Here is a 17,223-nt window from a genome sequence, read left to right as displayed (position 1 = left end):
TTGAATCATGGAATAATGCCTTATCCACCAAATTCCTGACCAAGCATTTTGTCAGGTATCCCTCCATGGTGTTAGACAACTGCTTGGCCAGTCACATTTTTTTTTTTCAGTTGACACTGCTCCCCTGGCAACACCTTTCCTCCTCAATCAATTTATGTTGATGTTTTAAATTCAGTTTGGTCACAGGACACTGACTCATGAATACCTCATGCACACTTATACATGTTACAGTACATGCACATTTTGTCGAATTTTTCTCCAAGGCTGAGCTACATTCACTTTGCTGTTCTGAATGAACTGTGATTGGTTTGTTAATGAAAGTGATAACGCACAATGAGCTGCCCCTGCTGTTACATTATTAGTTGCATTGCATGTCAAGCCATGATTGTATGTGATTGTGTGTGGTGTCCCTGGGCTGAAGTAATGGTTGGTGGAAAATTCCAGTTCACCTGTGCTCACACTCATCCTTCATAGAAACATAAATTGGGATTTTTAGCATGAAGATCATTGATCCATGCAATCAGGGTCGTTCCCCGTAGTGAATAACTATGAATAATATTTCAACAGGTTATCGTATTTTCAGCACTATAGGGCGCACCAAAAGGTCTTCCATTTTCTTAAAAGCTCACCGAGCGCCTTAAAATCCAGTGCGTCTTTTGTATGGTCATTACGGTAATACGTCGATTCCAAGATGGCTCCTTCCTGGAGACATGCTTCCAATATTATAACTTGCTGTTGGTTCAGTAAACTGTGTCGCTGCTTTATTAAATAAGTTTGTGTTGCAGCTCCGAAAAAAAGGAGAGCTGTGGTGTTAATTTTTTAAAACAGTCTCAACAAATACAGGTACGTCTTTGTCTATCTCCATGCTTTCTTCCGTTCGACTCGAGAGGCATTCAAGACCGCCACCAAAAAACGTAAACTAACGATTACTTCAATGAAATTACAAAAATTTAAAATAACACATCAAAACTGAAAAGCAAACGAGTATATAACAAAATAAATTCTATTGCCCCCCCTACAGAATTTATATTGTGATTTCATCATTTCTGAATACACAACAAAGGAATAAATAACTACGACTGACATCTTGTTGTGTTATTTTGACTTCAAGATGGTGCCGCGAGAGTGGCTGCCTTTCCAGCAGCTCCTATTTATTTTGTTCTTCTACTTCTTCCTCTCATAACTTTGCTGCTGTGAAGTGGGAATTTCTCCATTGTGAGACAATTAAAGGTTTTCTTATTTTATCTTATCTGATTGTACTCTTAGAGCTACGATAAAGGAAATGCCAATTGGTTTTTCGGAGGCGGTCATGAACGCCTCACGAGTTGACCGGAAGAAAACAAGAGAAGGAGACGGACAAAGGCACACCTGAGTTTGTTGAAAAAATGAGAGCTGTGGTTGTGGTTTTATTATTTTTTTAAATGCAGACTTTATTAATGGTTTTCACAGTCTCAGCAAGTACAGGTACTGTACGTCTTTGTTCGTCTCCGTGCTTTCTTCCGTTCCACTCGAGAGGCGTTCACGGCCGCCTACGAAAAACGTAAATTAATTCTTACTTCAATCAACCGACAAAGAAAATCAAGCGAGGAAATCACAAAATAAATTCTGCAGGGGGATATAGAATTTATTTTGTGATTTCCTCGCTTGATTTTCTGTTTTGATGCATTATTTTCAATTTTCGTAGTTTCATTTAAGTACAGTAATAGTTCATTAACATTTTCCAGAGGCGGTCATGAACGCCTCTCAAGTTGATCGGACGCCTCTCGAGTTGAATGGAAGGAGCGTAGCACCATCTAGTGGACGCATTGTAGATTGCGCCTTTTAGTGCGAAGCGTCTAATATGTGAAAAAAAATTGCAAAATAGCCATTCATTGAAGGTGCGCCTCATAATCCAGTGCGTCTTTTCGTGCGGAAAATACGGTAACTCAAAAAAACCCCACATTTGTTCATGATTCAGTCAAATATGACACATTATGGGGGGCGGGGGGGGGGGGACGCTGTCTTGTGGTTAGTTTCTTTGCTCAGCATAGGAACAATCAATGGGTTGTTCAAATGACTTGCATGATGCATCCAATAAGCTTACGTACCTTTCAATCTTGTTGGTTTTCCAATGACTTGGGGTTTGCTTACTCTTGGCGGGATTGAATGGAGGCTGACTGCATTGAGACAATAGAGCAGAGGAAACAGATAACATTAAGAACAATGGGGGTAGAGAGTCATAATAAATATGAAAAAAATATGGATGACAAAAACGGACAGATAGGTGGAATACTGGAAATCCATTCAAGGGCGATTTTTTAAATTTTTTTATTTTTTGTGACAGTGTGGGACAGACTGCTGCTTGTCACTTACAAAATGGACTACATGGAAAGACAGTCCAGGAGAAATAACTTGGTGTGAAATGGAATTATGAAGTCACCAAGAGAAACTTGGACTGAGATAGAAGAAAAGGTTATGAAGGTTAAAATCTAAAACTTCAGTGAGCGGCTGAGACCTGAAGGGAACAGACTGAGGTGGGTGGGTATGAACCTATTTAGGTTCAAGGATAAATTAAGTCGTTCTTCAGAAAGCCGAGATTCTGAAGGGACAATGAATATCATGACACTCTCAAAAGGCAAAGCAAATAACTGATGCCTGAACTGAGAGCTACAAGATGCAGAGCAGAAATTGCATACCTATGACTAGAGTCGGGCAATATGGAACAAAACATAACTAGTTGCTATCTGTTTTGTGTCGGGTGACTTTCTGCACCCGATGGCCATGTACCGGCTACCCTGCCTTTGGATTAGCGCATGCGTGTTGTGTGTGGCATTTTCGCTGTGAAGGGTTCTCTCCCCTTGTTGACTGTGGATCCCTCGTTGAGATGGTGGATGACCGGGTTGGCTATGTCCTTTGAGCATTTAATTAAGTGATTTCTTTTTTCCACATACCAGTACAGGGAGGCCACACCAGACCACATTTAAGGTCCACTGTTTAACTTCCCTGGATGTGACCTCAAAAGAGAACTAGATTCCAAATTGAAGGGACAGATAATGTGAATGACCGCCAGGGAGCCAGAACAACCTAAATAAATAAATAAATAAAGTGAAGTCCAAGGTCAAGGTATATCAGTATCAGATTGCGTCATCGGGCATTGTTGGAGCCAAAGTGGACTTCACGGCAGACCACCGAGGAGAACACTGTTAAAGGCAAATCAAAAAAAGCTCAACTAGAATTTGCTACAATGCGGAGTGACAAACCAGAGATTTTGGGATGATGTCCTTTGGACAGATGAGAAAAAACTGAAGCTTCATGGCAAGGCACAACAACTTCATGTTCGCAGATGCAAAAAACGGAGCACACTAAAAAAAGAACACTGTCCCTACTGGTTATGTTCTGTGATGGGTGATCTGCATCTTGCACAGAGTGTCTCGAATTTGTGCAGGATCCAAGGAAATCTCAAGATTATAAAGATAGTCTAGAAACTAATGTGCCGCCTAGTGTCAGGAAGCGTTGTCTCATCCTCTTGTCTTCGCCCAAGACACACAACTAAACACACCCAAGAATGGCTGAAAGCCAAACATCTGAGTATTCTCAAGCGACCTTTATGAGCCCTGATCTAAATCCCATTGAGCAACTGACAAAGGAGTTGAAATATGCCAACAACTGGGCCAAAATACCTGTTGTGAGGAGCAGAAGTCTCATTGACAGTAACAGAAATCATGTGATTGGAGTGACTGCCTGAAAACGTTGAGCAACAAAATATTAAGTTAAGGATAGCACGAGGCTACAAGGCCTGTTTGACTTTTTGTCATGATTCGGTTTAGGGACCAACAGGTGGCACTGTAGGGCTCCCCCGGCAGCTGCACACCTGTTGGTCATAGGTAATTAGGGCCTTAAAAGGACTCCCAGCCCGAACACTCAGTGTCGGGTCATTGTTGCTTCTTGCTACTGTCATGTGTGTTGCTGTTTGCTCTTGGCTTCTGTCATGTTTAGTTCATTGTTATGTTTTAGCTTTAGTCATGGTTTTTGTTTGATACTTTGGACTTCGTTTGTTTTGGATTTAGTTTTCTTTGTTTTAAATACAATTCTTCAAATACACCCTGCTCCTGCCTGCTTTTTGGGGGTCCACCACCACCTCGCAAACGTGACACTTTTATTTTTATTTTTTAATTCCTTGGGCCACAATTAAAACGCAATATCTGATTTTCATTGGTTAATTTTCAGGAAATGTGTTTTCATTACATGTCAGTTTCAAGTAAAACAACAACAAAAACAAGCCATCCTCCTTGTTTTCTCAAATGCCAAATTGCATGTCATTTGAAAGACAAGTGAAAGTGGTGACGAAAGGCAATCGGATTACATATGTATTTGATAATCTTGTGCCGACTGCCTATTTTCCCAGGCTATGAGCGATGCTGTTGAGACAATTCAGGATCAGATTTGACTGGAAAAAAAAAAACTATTTATCATGACACGAGCAATCCAGCCGGCAGGGAAACAAGACGATGAGCTGGCAGCTGTGCTGATGGAGTTCCGAAGGCCTTGTATAACCACAGCCCCCAGTCTCCTTATGGCCTCCCCGATGAGCCTCTTGCCTGCCATCAGGACCAGCATTCCCTTTACATTCTGTTCCCTTTTCACAGACTCCCAGAGGTGACGGGGAGGCATCGGGTGGCTCACAGCAAGAGTAATTAAAAAGGTTGAATGAAGTGACAGAAAGAGGACACCCAAGGAGAAAACAAAGAAATTATCTCACAGGAATAAAGAAAGAGGCAGACTGTGCGAGCGAGCCTATGTCATGTTGGATCAGACTTCCAGTTAAAAGGGGAATGTTTTTTTTGTTTTGTTTTTTCCCTCACTTCAAATACACTAGTCTCTTGGAAGATACATTCACAGAAAAACTTTATCGAACAAGTATATGATTTTCTGAGATTTTTTTTTTCAAATTTTCACCGTTTCCAAAGTTCCCAAGATCATTTTATTGTCAAACTGTATTATTTTCCTTCCCAAGAGGCCTGGATCTAGACTGCTAAAATTAAAAACCTTACCATTCCTCTATCCCACTGAACGGGGAAAAATTGTTAGTATTAGCGAAGGCAGCAAACGTCTCGTTCTCGTCAGAGTTCGTCAGGTTTCAATAAATGGTCGCCAGACATCCGTCCGCAGTTTTAGTAATTATACTGGTCACAAAATTCCCTTGCGACAAGAAAAGTACAGGCAAATGCCTGCCGGACATCTGGATGTACGTTGTTGCTCTTGCGGGGTTTTTTTTTTCTTCTTGAATAAACAATTTTGAGAACAATCTCATCCTTCTCTGCATTTGTGGGATCCGATTCCTTTCTGAACTCTTCTGGAACCATAACACTCACTCATATGTGTACTTCAGCCCGTAAGCACCATCATCCAGCATCATCGATTTGAGTAGCCCCGAGCAGGAAACTTGAGCAGGGCATTTTTCTCTGAGATGATACACCAAAGACCTACAACAAGTATTCTAAGTGAAACTGGCTTTGCAAAGTGCATACATTACTTTATAGATTTATCCAAAAGCTTTGCGCAAGTGAAACGAAAAGTAAAACTACGATAGTCTGTGTTTGTCCATGTTCTTGCCAGTGACTCCTCTAAATTTGGGTTAACATATGAGCAGAGATTATAGGCCCCCACAGGGAGTAAATAAAATGGAGTTCTTTTTTTTTTTTTTAATGCTTTAAAGAATTTAAAATAATCTCAAAAGTTAACGCTTTAACTTTGACAGCCCTACTGCTGAAACTATCGTGGGCATTTATTTATTTATCTATCTATTCATTTATTTAAGGCGAAGAAGAAGTCACTGGGAAGGAAGCTCCAACAGGGAGTTAATATCTCGGACGAAGTCTCTAGTTGTTGGCGAGAAGGTATTTAAGATTTTTCTTTTTCGTGTTGCGGGGTCGAGTCTTTTCTTTTCTTCATATTATTCCTTTCGCGTGAAACAATAGTTGTGACTCATATAGGGTGGTGGCTCCTGCTCCAAACATTGACCGTTTTCCCTTTTTGGACAAACTAATCTCTGCGCTTCCTAACCAGTGGTTGACTTTTATCTTTATTTTATTTTTATGTTTATTTTATTTGAAATGTTTATTTATAAAGTTGGTAGTGTTTAAGTATTTAAAGCAGATATACTGTATTACCCACCCTCCTTCGCTTTGTACACTTTTTTCACCGCAGCGACCTGTATGTAAAAGGAGGAGGTAAATCTAATGAGCCGCCGTGTCTATTCGAAGAAACCGCTCCAGTTACTCAATATTTATTCGCTTATTAATTATCAGTAGACATCGCCAAACTCAACAAAACGTGCATAATGTTATTTTATATACGTTCTGTTACGTTAGTTGGAGGATTTGATAATACGTTGAGCAACTTCAAAGTTCCTAGAAAAATCATTTTCGCTTAGAAGAAAACGTTTCCCCTCTGGAATGTCCCCATGTTCTCATCCGCATTCCCATGGGAATGACTGGATCACAGGGTTATGTCACAGAACCTGTAAATGTGTCATTTCAGTTGGTCTTTGCTGAGACTAAAGTAAGCATTCATCATGCAATTTGGATTGTTAATAGATCCAGAAAGGCACACTAAGCAGTAAAACAATACCTACTGTATACTAAACTCCCGGCAGGGGTTTGTTCAGGTGCAACCTAACGAAATGGCCAAAATCCCCAGATGCCAGGTAGACTGCAAACTAAAACCAAAAGTGTTCATTTCACAGTACAGGTTTTCTCAGTTGTTGTGTGTTTTGCCATGACGCACACGTGTGACAGATTTGTGCACAGTAGATGCACTCGTGGCCGGAGAGTGTTTTCTCACACTTCGTGGCCTGTTTGTGTTTCATTTACATCAAACTTTGTTGCCAAGTTATACGACCTTTGCCGTTCAGCTTCACTAATTTGTCCAATTCAGCAAGTTTGATTATGGTGGCGATCTATGGAATTCTGAACCTGAGCTTGTTCAGGTAAGAATCCTGGAAATGACCAGAATCCCTGGAAAAATGTCATCGTGAAACAACATTGGCACACCCTTTGTACATTTCCTGGGAGCTAATATTTTGTAAGACTGCACGACTGTCCGTGTTTTATGTTGTGTGTTGTGTTAATTATTTTACTTTATGTTGTGGGACAAATAAAGGATATATTATCTTATCTTAACTGTTTTGTCAAGCGCTGTGTTACAGCAGCCGCTGTTGTGAAAGCGCTATATAAATCGGCATGTATTGTATGTATTGTATTGTATTTATTACATCACAAAATCCTCACATGCAACTGGGGTCTGAAGACTTTTTATATGCAATGTATATCACAAGTGTTGGGCAGAACTTGTCCACTATCATGTAATTGTACTGTTATGGTGTCTCACCCTGTGCCAGTATTTCTGGATTTTGTCACACACTGCTGTCATCTACTGTATGATGAGTGTGTTTTCCACCAAAATTTTGGTTTAACTAGAAACCGTTTTTTTGTTTAAAGTGATCTTGTCTATCATCAACAACCCAAATGATATATCTTAAAAAGCTGTTTTGTTCATACTTGTGAAAAACCAAACAAACTCAGAGCCCAGCTAATATTAGATGCACTTCCAAAGTATTGTGTGCTGGCAGGAAACCTGAGAGGAGGAATTCAAGGCGGTGCAGTGAGTTGGCGATCAGAACGTCACACACTTGCTGGTGAGAGGAGAAAGGGGTAAGGATGTGGTTTTTGATGTGAAAATCAGCAAAGGGGAGGAGCAGGGCATTAATATGCATATTGAGGTCAGGCCCTGACCATCTTCCGCATACCTTGACTTTGACCTCGCCACTTTGGACCTCGTTTGACAGCTTCTGTGATGACACACAAAGTCACAAATAATTGAAAAAAGATGTAGCCATTTTATCCCATTTACCGATTCGCAAAAAAATATTTGTACTGTCGTGCATACTCAAGGATTAAAGATATAGAAAAACATTTTACCTACAACAATTACAGTGAGCTGTAAGATACGCAGTATTGGGATAGGTGTTGATATATGCATTAATGATAAACATGAAACATCCCAGCTAACTTAAAACAGAGATGGTTTGCCTTCGATGTGACAGGTACAGTATGTAATTCAAAAGAACTGGTAATTATGATTTTATGAATGAATGATTATGGTGGTTTACAATTGGCAATGATGAGATGTGTGTGTCGGGGGATGTAATAATTCTCCTTAACTACGCCTCAAATGTCGTGAGATTTTGACAAACACTCATCATGATGTCAAAATACATTTGCAAAAACCCGATCATTCAGTGCTAAAACGTAAAATTACTTTTTTGGCGTGTTTTTTTTTAAATCAAATACATTTAATGAAGGGCTTCGCACGGTTCCTCAGTAAGTATCAAAACTATGGGAATTATTTCAGTGTGATAAATCACCACTACATGGCAGGGGTGGCTTTGATCAGATCTTGGTCCACATCTTGGTGTTTGTGTATTCAGGATGGCGTTTTCACGTGCGTTGGCAAGATGGTGTGCAAAAGCAGTGTGGTCGTGAGAACATGGATAAAGTTCAACGTTCATGCATAGTTCATGCATCAGAGCAGTGTTTTTCTTGCAATAAACTACGATTTTGCAATCAGAGTGCCCTTGTTGTGTGTGTGGGTTTTTTTGTTTTGTTTTGTTTTTTTATTTTTATTTTTTATGTTGTTACATAGGAAAGCACTGTTTAGATATTTGGGGTATCACAAATGTAAAAAAATGCAAAGTGAAAGTTCTGCTTGAAATGGATCCTTTCAGAAAAAGCTATTTTTCTCTGAATTGATCTTGGAAACGAGGAGATTCAAGAAACTTACCAATGTCCAACTGCTGTTTACGAAAGAATGATAAAATGTAGAAATGTATTTTCCTGATGAAATAGTTTTTCTTGATGAAAGGGTTAAGGCTTTTTTTGGTATGTTCCATCCTTATATAGATAGCTACATAATTCAATTTTCTGGAGGCCTTCAATCGGCAAAATGATCAAAAATGGCTGAAACCGGCTCTCCCAAACAGAAAGAAACAGCTGGCATTAAATAAGTTAACAATAATTTGGTGCATAGTTTCAATTAATTGTTCTACACACCAGACCAAAAACCAAAGCTCCTGGACTATCTTTCCATGTAGTCCATTTTGTAAGTGACAAGCAGCAGTCTGTCCCACACTGTCACAAAAAAAATAAATAAATAAATCGCCCTTGAATGTACTAGAACAGCAAGATCAATTTCTTTGTGAACTTCAGTTTATTATCAACACAACAGAAACACAACCTAAAGGTTGAGCTTTTATTACCAGGTATTTGCATCTGGATTCAATACATAACCCAGGAGAAAAAGTATTTGAAATAGATGAAACACTTAAAGTACTCTAAAACCATTTACGTACTTTGTTGCCCTGAAAATTAATGTTGGTAGCATTTTGGGTCATTAGCTAACGACACGATGAGGACACTTCCAGTAACTGAGTAAATATTTATTTGCAAGCTCAAGACAAAACAAATATAGATTAAATATCCATCCATCCATCCATCCATCTTCTACCGCTTATCCGGGGCCGGGTCGCGGGGGCAACAGCTTTAGCAGGGAAGCCCAGACTTCCCTCTCCCTAGCTACTTCTTCCAGCTCTCCCCAGGGGATCCCGAGGCGTTCCCAGGCCAGCTGGGTGACATAGTCTCTCCAGCGTGTCCTGGGTCTTCCTCGGGGTCTCCTCCCAGTGGGACATGCCCGGAACACCTCACCAGGGAGGCGCTCAGGAGGCATCCGAATCAGATGCCCAAGCCACCTCATCTGGCTCCTCTCGATGTGGAGGAGAAGCGGCTCGACTCTGAGCCCCTCCCGGATGACCGAGCTTCTCACCTTATCTCTAAGGGAGAGCCCGGACACCCTGCGGAGAAAACTCATTTCGGCCGCTTGTATCCGGGATCTCGTTCTTTCGGTCACGACCCATAGCTCGTGACCATAGATGAGGGTTGGAACGTAGATCGAGCGGTAAATTGAGAGCCTCGCCCTTTGGCTCAGCTCCTTCTTCACGACAGACCGATACAACGTCCGCATCACAGAAGACGCTGCACCAATCCGCCTGTCGATCTCCCGCTCCCTCCTGCCCCCACTCGTGAACAAGACCCCAAGATACTTAAACTCCTCCACTTGGGGCAAGATCTCCTCCCCGACCCGGAGGGGGCACTCCACCCTTTTCCGACTGAGGACCATGGTTTCAGATTTGGAGGTGCTGATTTTCTTCCCAACCGCTTCACACGCGGCTGCGAAACGCTCCAGTGAGAGTTGGAGAACCCTGCTTGAAGGACCCAACAGTACCACATCATCTGCAAAAAGCAGAGATGCAATACTGAGGCCACTAAAACGGACCCCCTCAACGCTTCGGCTGCACCAAGAAATTCTGTCCATAAAAGTTATGAACAAAACCGGCGACAAAGGGCAGCCTTGGCGGAGTCCTACCCTCCCTGGAAACGATTCCGACTTACTGCCGGCAATGCGAACCAAACTCTGACATCGGTGGTATAGTGACCGAACAGCCCGTATCAGGGGGTTCGGTACCCCATACCCACGAAGCACCCCCCACAGAACTCACCCCCCAAGTGTGATCCCTCTGTAGTTGGAACACACCCTCCGGTCCCCCTTTTTAAAAAGAGGGACTACCACCCCGGTCTGCCAATCCAGAGGCACTTCCCCGTTGACCACGCGATGTTGCAGAGGCGTGTCAACCAGGACAGCCCCACAACATCCAGAGCCCTGAGGAACTCCGGGTGGATCTCATCCACCCCTGGGGCCTTGCCACCGAGGAGCTTTTTAACCACATCGGTGACTTCAACCACAGAGATAAGAGAGCCCACCTCAGAGTCCCCAGGCTCTGCTTCCTCCAAGGAAGGCATGTTGGTGGAGTTGAGGAGGTCTTCGAAGTACTCTGCCCACCGGTTCACAATGTCCCGAGTCGAAGTGAGCAGCGCCCCATCCCCACTATTCATTATCCAGTTAATGCAAAAACAGAGTTTGACATGATGCATCCTAGATTATAGTATATTGCTGTGAAGAATTCGTTTGTCTCAGCATTCTGTTTCTGAGTCACATGGTACTGAATTATGGCAGTGATGTTTTGATATTACCCTAAAGTTGACCTTTAATCTTTTTGGGCAAACTCAGTTAAGTTTTTGACATGTATTGTCAGGCTTGCAACATTATGCTGAGCAGATGACTGAAGCCGTTTCTTCTGACAGGACACAAACATAACAGGCGTTTCACTAAAGCTTGTGACTTGCCTTTCATGCAATGAAATCTTTCCTGATTGAGTGAATCGATATGTTGAGACTATCCGTGGAATATTTACTGTTATGATCATTAAAATTACCGCCTGTGGTGACTGAGTCTCTCAATCCTGCTGTGCCGCTTTATGAACCACCCCCGATAAGAACTGGCCTCCATTTGGTGTTTGTTGAGCTGTCTAATTATTTATTATAAAGATTATTGAGGCTGTTTTCATGAATTCCAAAACCCTCCTGCATGACGATAAAATAAATGCTCTTGGGAGACGGAAAAAAAGCATGATATGAACCTCAAGAGTCGACGGAACAAACTTATTTTCTTATTGTAATTTTAATGTTTTTTTTTCTTATTCTTTTGCACTTCAGAAGACTAATCATCGCGATGGATTTTTATTTTTATCAAGTACCATGCAAAAGCTGTGAATATTATCCTAAGTACATAACACAATATGTTGGTTATCTAAAACCTATTTGTAATAATTCACACACGGCAACGACTACACTGATTAAGCTTTAGGTGCTCTTTAGGTACTCTTCTCCGCATGAAGAAAAGGTGTCACGGGAATCATTGATGTACGTCCGAGAACGCCAAACGTCACAAAGCAATCGGCAGATGGTCAAATTTAAAGGGACAGACGTCCCTGCAAATGTCTCATCGTCGCATAATAAAGAAGGCCTGCTCGATTCTTGTCGGCAGGAAGATATTATAAAACAGAAAACAATTACATCTATAACAACTGCGCATTGCACAAGATAATCGACGTTACTTCTATCGGTTGACACATGAGTTTCTTACTCACCAAATCCGGAAAAGATGGCGCTTGTATTTGCATTTTGGGTAATGTAGTTTTAATTGTGCGGTTCCGCTGTGAAACTACGCTCATCGTAAATTGAATAAACTACAAGTTCCAGTAGCAAAAGTAAAACGGATGTCCTCACGATATCACTATACACTACTTCCAATAGGGATAATTCTGCAAGGGAAAGCAGAAGGGTAGGTTTAGGGAAGGTAGGTTTAGGCCAGTAACGTTAGGCCGGGTTTGACGTCACAAGGATGATGCCCGAGTCCGAAGTAAGTCGCATGTGGATCTTAAAAAGTTTAAAAGGCCCTGTAATTGTAAGATAATTTAACAGCAAAATCAACCAAAAGTAAAACGGAGTTGTTTTATTTTAATGCACGACAACAACTACGACGGTAATATTCAGTCGACGAGCGTCAATGAAAACTTTATGCGAAGTTGAATCCCGGCTACACTCACATTCTCTCGATGATAGAATATATAGCGCAAGTGAGGATGAAATGTTTTAGCACGCCGAGTTGTTTATTAATTAGATGATAATGTCAAAACGACGTTGACATTAATAATTTAATTTCGATGAATATATGTATGTTTGTGAATGGGTAAATACTGGTCATTTTTAAAGGGCTTTGGGCTACGTCAAAGAAATGCTAAAAGCGCAAAATATGTGCATTCAATTATAAATTGACTGCGCATTGTGTCAAGTGGATCAGTTTAAAATATTACATTTAAATGCATCTGTGCTAATGCAGAATTTTACGTAACATTGTTTTCCCTGTACCTCTATATGAATGTCCTCCTCGTTTTTTTGTGACTTTAAAGAGCACTGGGAAAAACACGCAACGTCGTATGGGATCCCGAATACTTTTGACAGTAGCAATTTAAAAAAAATCATAGTTTTATTATTATAGCCTTCGTTTTCTGTAGAATTATATTGATATGGTAGATTTCACAATTCATTCGCTTTATTTTCCAGATGCATGTCACAATACAACGAGGGACATCTGTCCCTGAGCTGCAAAAATGCAACACATGTTGCAGTATGTACCACTGTTCATTCTGCCAGCCCGCATGGTTTAAACCCACATACTACTGCAAGGTAAAGGACCATGTGGAGGGCCATTTTAACCGAGCAGTATCACATGAAGGTAAGTTTGCGAGACACAATTTGTGTGAGTCACAGTATAGATCATTTTTATTTGGATGGCTCCTAACCAATCACTCAGTGACCTGTTGTTGTAGCTGATCATTTATAAAGATGTTGTCTATGATAATTGTAAATGATTATTTAAAACATTTAAGCTCTATTTTCTGTTACAGGGTATACCATTCATAGATGTGGGCTACAATGCCGACCAAAACTGCACTTTCATTGCATCTATTGCCGTGGAATAATAATGCGCCGGGTACCCTTCATAAAACACCTTCGCATGTGTAAGGAAAAGCACCCTGCTTTGATGGTCTCTGCTGCTGCTGCTGCTAAGGCGCCTGCATCCACACGACCCACCGCTGTCTCACCTTTTGCTGCCCCATGCACTGCTGCCCATCCCTCGAGAAGGGTCCAGCTGCAGACCCGGAGGAGGCCGATTCAGGGAAAGGTAGGTTTAGGCAAGTAACGTTGCGCCGAATTTGACGTCAGAAGGATGATGCCCGAGTCCGAAGTAAGTCGCCTGTGGATCTTAAAAAGTTTAAAAGGCCCTGTAATTGTAAGATAATTTAACAGCAAAATCAACTAAAAGTAAAACGGAGTTGTGTTATTTTAATGCACGACAACAACTACGACGGTAATATTCAGTCGACGAGCGTCAATGAAAACTTTATGCTAAGTTGAATCCCGGCTACACTCACATTCTCTCGACGATAGAGTAGATAGCGCAAGTGAGGGTGAAATGTTTTAGCACGCCTAGTTGTTTATTAATTAGATTATAATGTCAAAACAACATTGACATTAATAATTTAATTTCGGATGAATATATGTTTGTTTGTGAATGGGTAAATACTGGTCATTTTTAAAGGGCTTTGGGCTACGTCAAAGAAATGCTAAAAGCGCAAAATATGTGCATTCAATTAAAAATTGACTGCGCATTGTGTCATGTTGATCAGTTTAAATATTAGATTTAAATGCATCTGTGCTAATGCAGAATTTTACGTAACATTATTTTCCCTGTACCTCTATATGAATGTCCTCCTCGTTTTTTTGTGACTTTAAAGAGCACTGGGAAAAACACGCAACGTCGTATGGGATCCCGAATACTTTTGACAGTAGCAATTAAAAAAAAAAATCATAGTTTTATGATTATAGCCTTAGTTTTCTGTAGAATTCTATTGACACGGTAGATTTCACAATTCATTCTCTTTATTTTCCAGATGCATGTCACAATACAACGAGGGACATCTGTCCCTGAGCTGCAAAAATGCAACACATGTTGCAATATGTACCACTGTCCATTCTGCCAGCCCGCATGGTTTAAACCCACATACTACTGCAAGGTAAAGGACCATGTGGAGGGCCATTTTAACCGAGCAGTATCACATGAAGGTAAGTTTGCGAGACACAATTTGTGTGAGTCACAGTATAGATCATTTTTATTTGGATGGCTCCTAACCAATCACTCAGTGACCTGTTGTTGTAGCTGATCATTTATAAATATGTTGTCTATGATAATTGTAAATGATTATTTAAAACATTTCAGCTCTATTTTCTATTACAGGGTATACCATTCATAGATGTGGGCTACAATGCCGACCAAAACTGCACTTTCATTGCATCTATTGCCATGGAATAATAATGCGCCGGGTACCCTTCATAAATCACCTTCGCATGTGTAAGGAAAAGCACCCTGCTTTGATGGTCTCTGCTGCTGCTGCTAAGGCGCCTGCATCCCCACAACCCACCGCTGTCTCACCTTTTGCTGCCCCACCCACCGCTGCTCATCCCTCTGCTTCCCCAGCCTCTGCTGGACCTTCTACCGCTGGACCTTTTACTACTGGACCTTCTACTGCTACGCCAGTAGTTGATGCACCACCGTCTGTGCTGCCTGATGTGGCTGCATCATCCATTGCCCCATCTGTTGCCCCACTCTGTGCTGTTGCACCTCTTGCTACTGCGCCATGTGCTGCTGCATCCTCTGTGCTGCCTGCTAATGCCCCACACAGTGCCTCGCCACCTACAGTGCCCATACAGCAAGGTGGACTGATGAAAAAAATCAGCCATCGACAGATTACTCAAAAATGTCCCATCTGTCATATTATGTTCAATAAGGAAAACATTAAAACGCATATTGAGAGAAAGCACACTAAAAGGCAAAAGGATGTGACAGCAATGCACCACCTCGAGAATGAGTGCATCGATCCAATTAATGGAATATATGCTGTTTCAAAGTCTCACTGTGGTACTTGTATTCCCCTTCATGTTCAGTTTAAAATATGGGGTGAAAATCAGCATGTTTCATGTGAATCATCCGACTGTCAGAGAAACATGGAATTTGCATTGAGGAGTGGATTGCCTTCTCATCAGTGTGTACACCTCAGGTCCATAGTATACTGTTCATTGTATGCTTCACACCCTGTGCTGAAGGAGGAGACTCTGACCGAGATGGTTAGCAGCAAGTGGTTTGCTGAGGACAAGAAGCTGCTCTGCCTCGCTCGACAAAAGCAGGCCAAAGAAAACAACATTCCATTGTCTGTAAACACCAACATTGGAACCCCACAGTCCAAAAAGTGCATATCGATTTATGAACCTACAGTGTCATATTTCAGCCGATTGGGGAGAGTCATGGTGTCTTATGACACAAAAAAAAATACATGGCACTGTCCTTGCTTAAAAACAAACAGATCATGTCCACACAAATACATAGCAAAATGGCACTTATTTGAGACAAATCGGGAGCTGTTTCGGAAAGTACGCACGACTGATGAGGTGGAAGTGCCATCCACAGCAGCAATGGACAAAGACAAAAAGCCAGTTTTTTTGTAATTATTGTATTATATTAAAACCTTATGAATTATTGATTCTACTCGTCAAACCTTTTATGTTAACCATGGAGTCGAAGAGCTACTAATTTTAGGTGTATTGCAAAGTAGGTCATCAAGTAAGTAAAAGTAGTTCTATCTCAAATTAGTTTGATAAAAAAAAATAACTTAATTTTTAAAGAAAGATAAAATAATTTAAATTCCCCATTACAATTAATGAACATTTTACTTTCATTTGCAGTCGTGTATATATATATATACATATATCTATATGTATATATACTTTATTTTGAAAATCAATTTGCCTAAACTTACCACAGCCACTTCCGGCGTATGTCTACCATTGCCTGAAGCTACCTTCACTTTCATTTGCAGTCGTGTGTATGTGTGTGTGTGTGTGTGTGTATATATATATATATATATATATATATACACACACACACACACACACACACACACTTTATTTTGAAAATCAATTGCCTAAACTTACCATCCGGCATATGTCTACCATTGCCTGAAGCTACCTCCTCCGAGTCTGCAGCTCGATACTATTGGGGGAAAGGGGTGTTCACCTTATATCAGACATGTCGCGTTTCATAAAAATCACAAATTTATCCTTAGATCATTATTCGTGGCTGTACATCTCTAATCTCACACGCCGCGGCTTTGTGCTGACATTCGTGTAAATTCTGCGCATCGCGTCTGTCTTTTTTTTCTTCTCGTGTCATGAGCGTCAACATATTGCATAAAACAGCATGGTAAGAAAAGGCACCAACTATTCATTTAGCTGAACTCAAATTATGTTTTATTAAAATATGATTGACCCGTTGTTGTTCAACCAGGGGCCTGTTCAGAAAGTCTTGTCTCGAACCATTATTCCACCTTCACCTTTGAAGGATTGCGTCATCAGGTCAAGGAGAGATGAAAATGTGATTCCTTTGCAACAAGAAAGAACAGCACTGTTTCAAATGAATTCGGCTCCACTTCTCCTAAGACGTCATCGCGGAACGTCTGTTGCTGATGTCACTCTCTTGCGTGCAGTCAATAAAATCCAGTTTGCAGACTTTACATACAAATTATCTTAATAATCCAATGAAAAAGATGCAGATACTAATATATATATATATATATATATACTTTTTTTTTATGGATCACTGATGTGTTAAATTGAT

At 40.9% G+C, this 17,223-nt stretch overlaps 1 protein-coding gene and 1 long non-coding RNA gene across 6 annotated transcripts in view; one reads left to right on the top strand and one right to left on the bottom strand.

The window, feature by feature from the left end:
* The window catches only part of fhit (fragile histidine triad diadenosine triphosphatase), a 214,057-nt gene extending 201,919 nt beyond the window's left edge, over positions 1-12,138 (bottom strand). For all 5 annotated transcript variants that reach the window (XM_086117877.1, XM_086117874.1, XM_086117875.1 and 2 more), the window contains exons 1-3: positions 12,080-12,138; positions 7,787-7,828; positions 2,088-2,156 (exon numbers count right to left, since the gene is read on the bottom strand). The gene's annotated coding sequence lies outside the window, so the exon portion shown is untranslated. The remainder of the gene's footprint in view (positions 1-2,087; positions 2,157-7,786; positions 7,829-12,079) is intronic.
* A 122-nt stretch (positions 12,139-12,260) lies between these two features.
* On the top strand, positions 12,261-16,443 carry LOC147200883 (uncharacterized). Its single transcript, XR_015101618.1, has 5 exons — positions 12,261-12,351; positions 13,056-13,227; positions 13,400-13,677; positions 14,447-14,618; positions 14,791-16,443. It is a non-coding gene; the product is annotated as an uncharacterized LOC147200883 (long non-coding RNA).
* The last annotated feature ends 780 nt before the right edge of the window (positions 16,444-17,223 follow it).

Source organism: Hippocampus guttulatus, chromosome 8 (assembly GCF_054856545.1).
Source record: "Hippocampus guttulatus isolate MCC_2025c chromosome 8, RoL_Hgut_1.0, whole genome shotgun sequence".
NCBI lineage: Eukaryota > Metazoa > Chordata > Actinopteri > Syngnathiformes > Syngnathidae > Hippocampus > Hippocampus guttulatus.
Note: the sequence above shows the minus strand (reverse complement) of the source record. Positions and strands in the feature narration are given on the sequence as shown.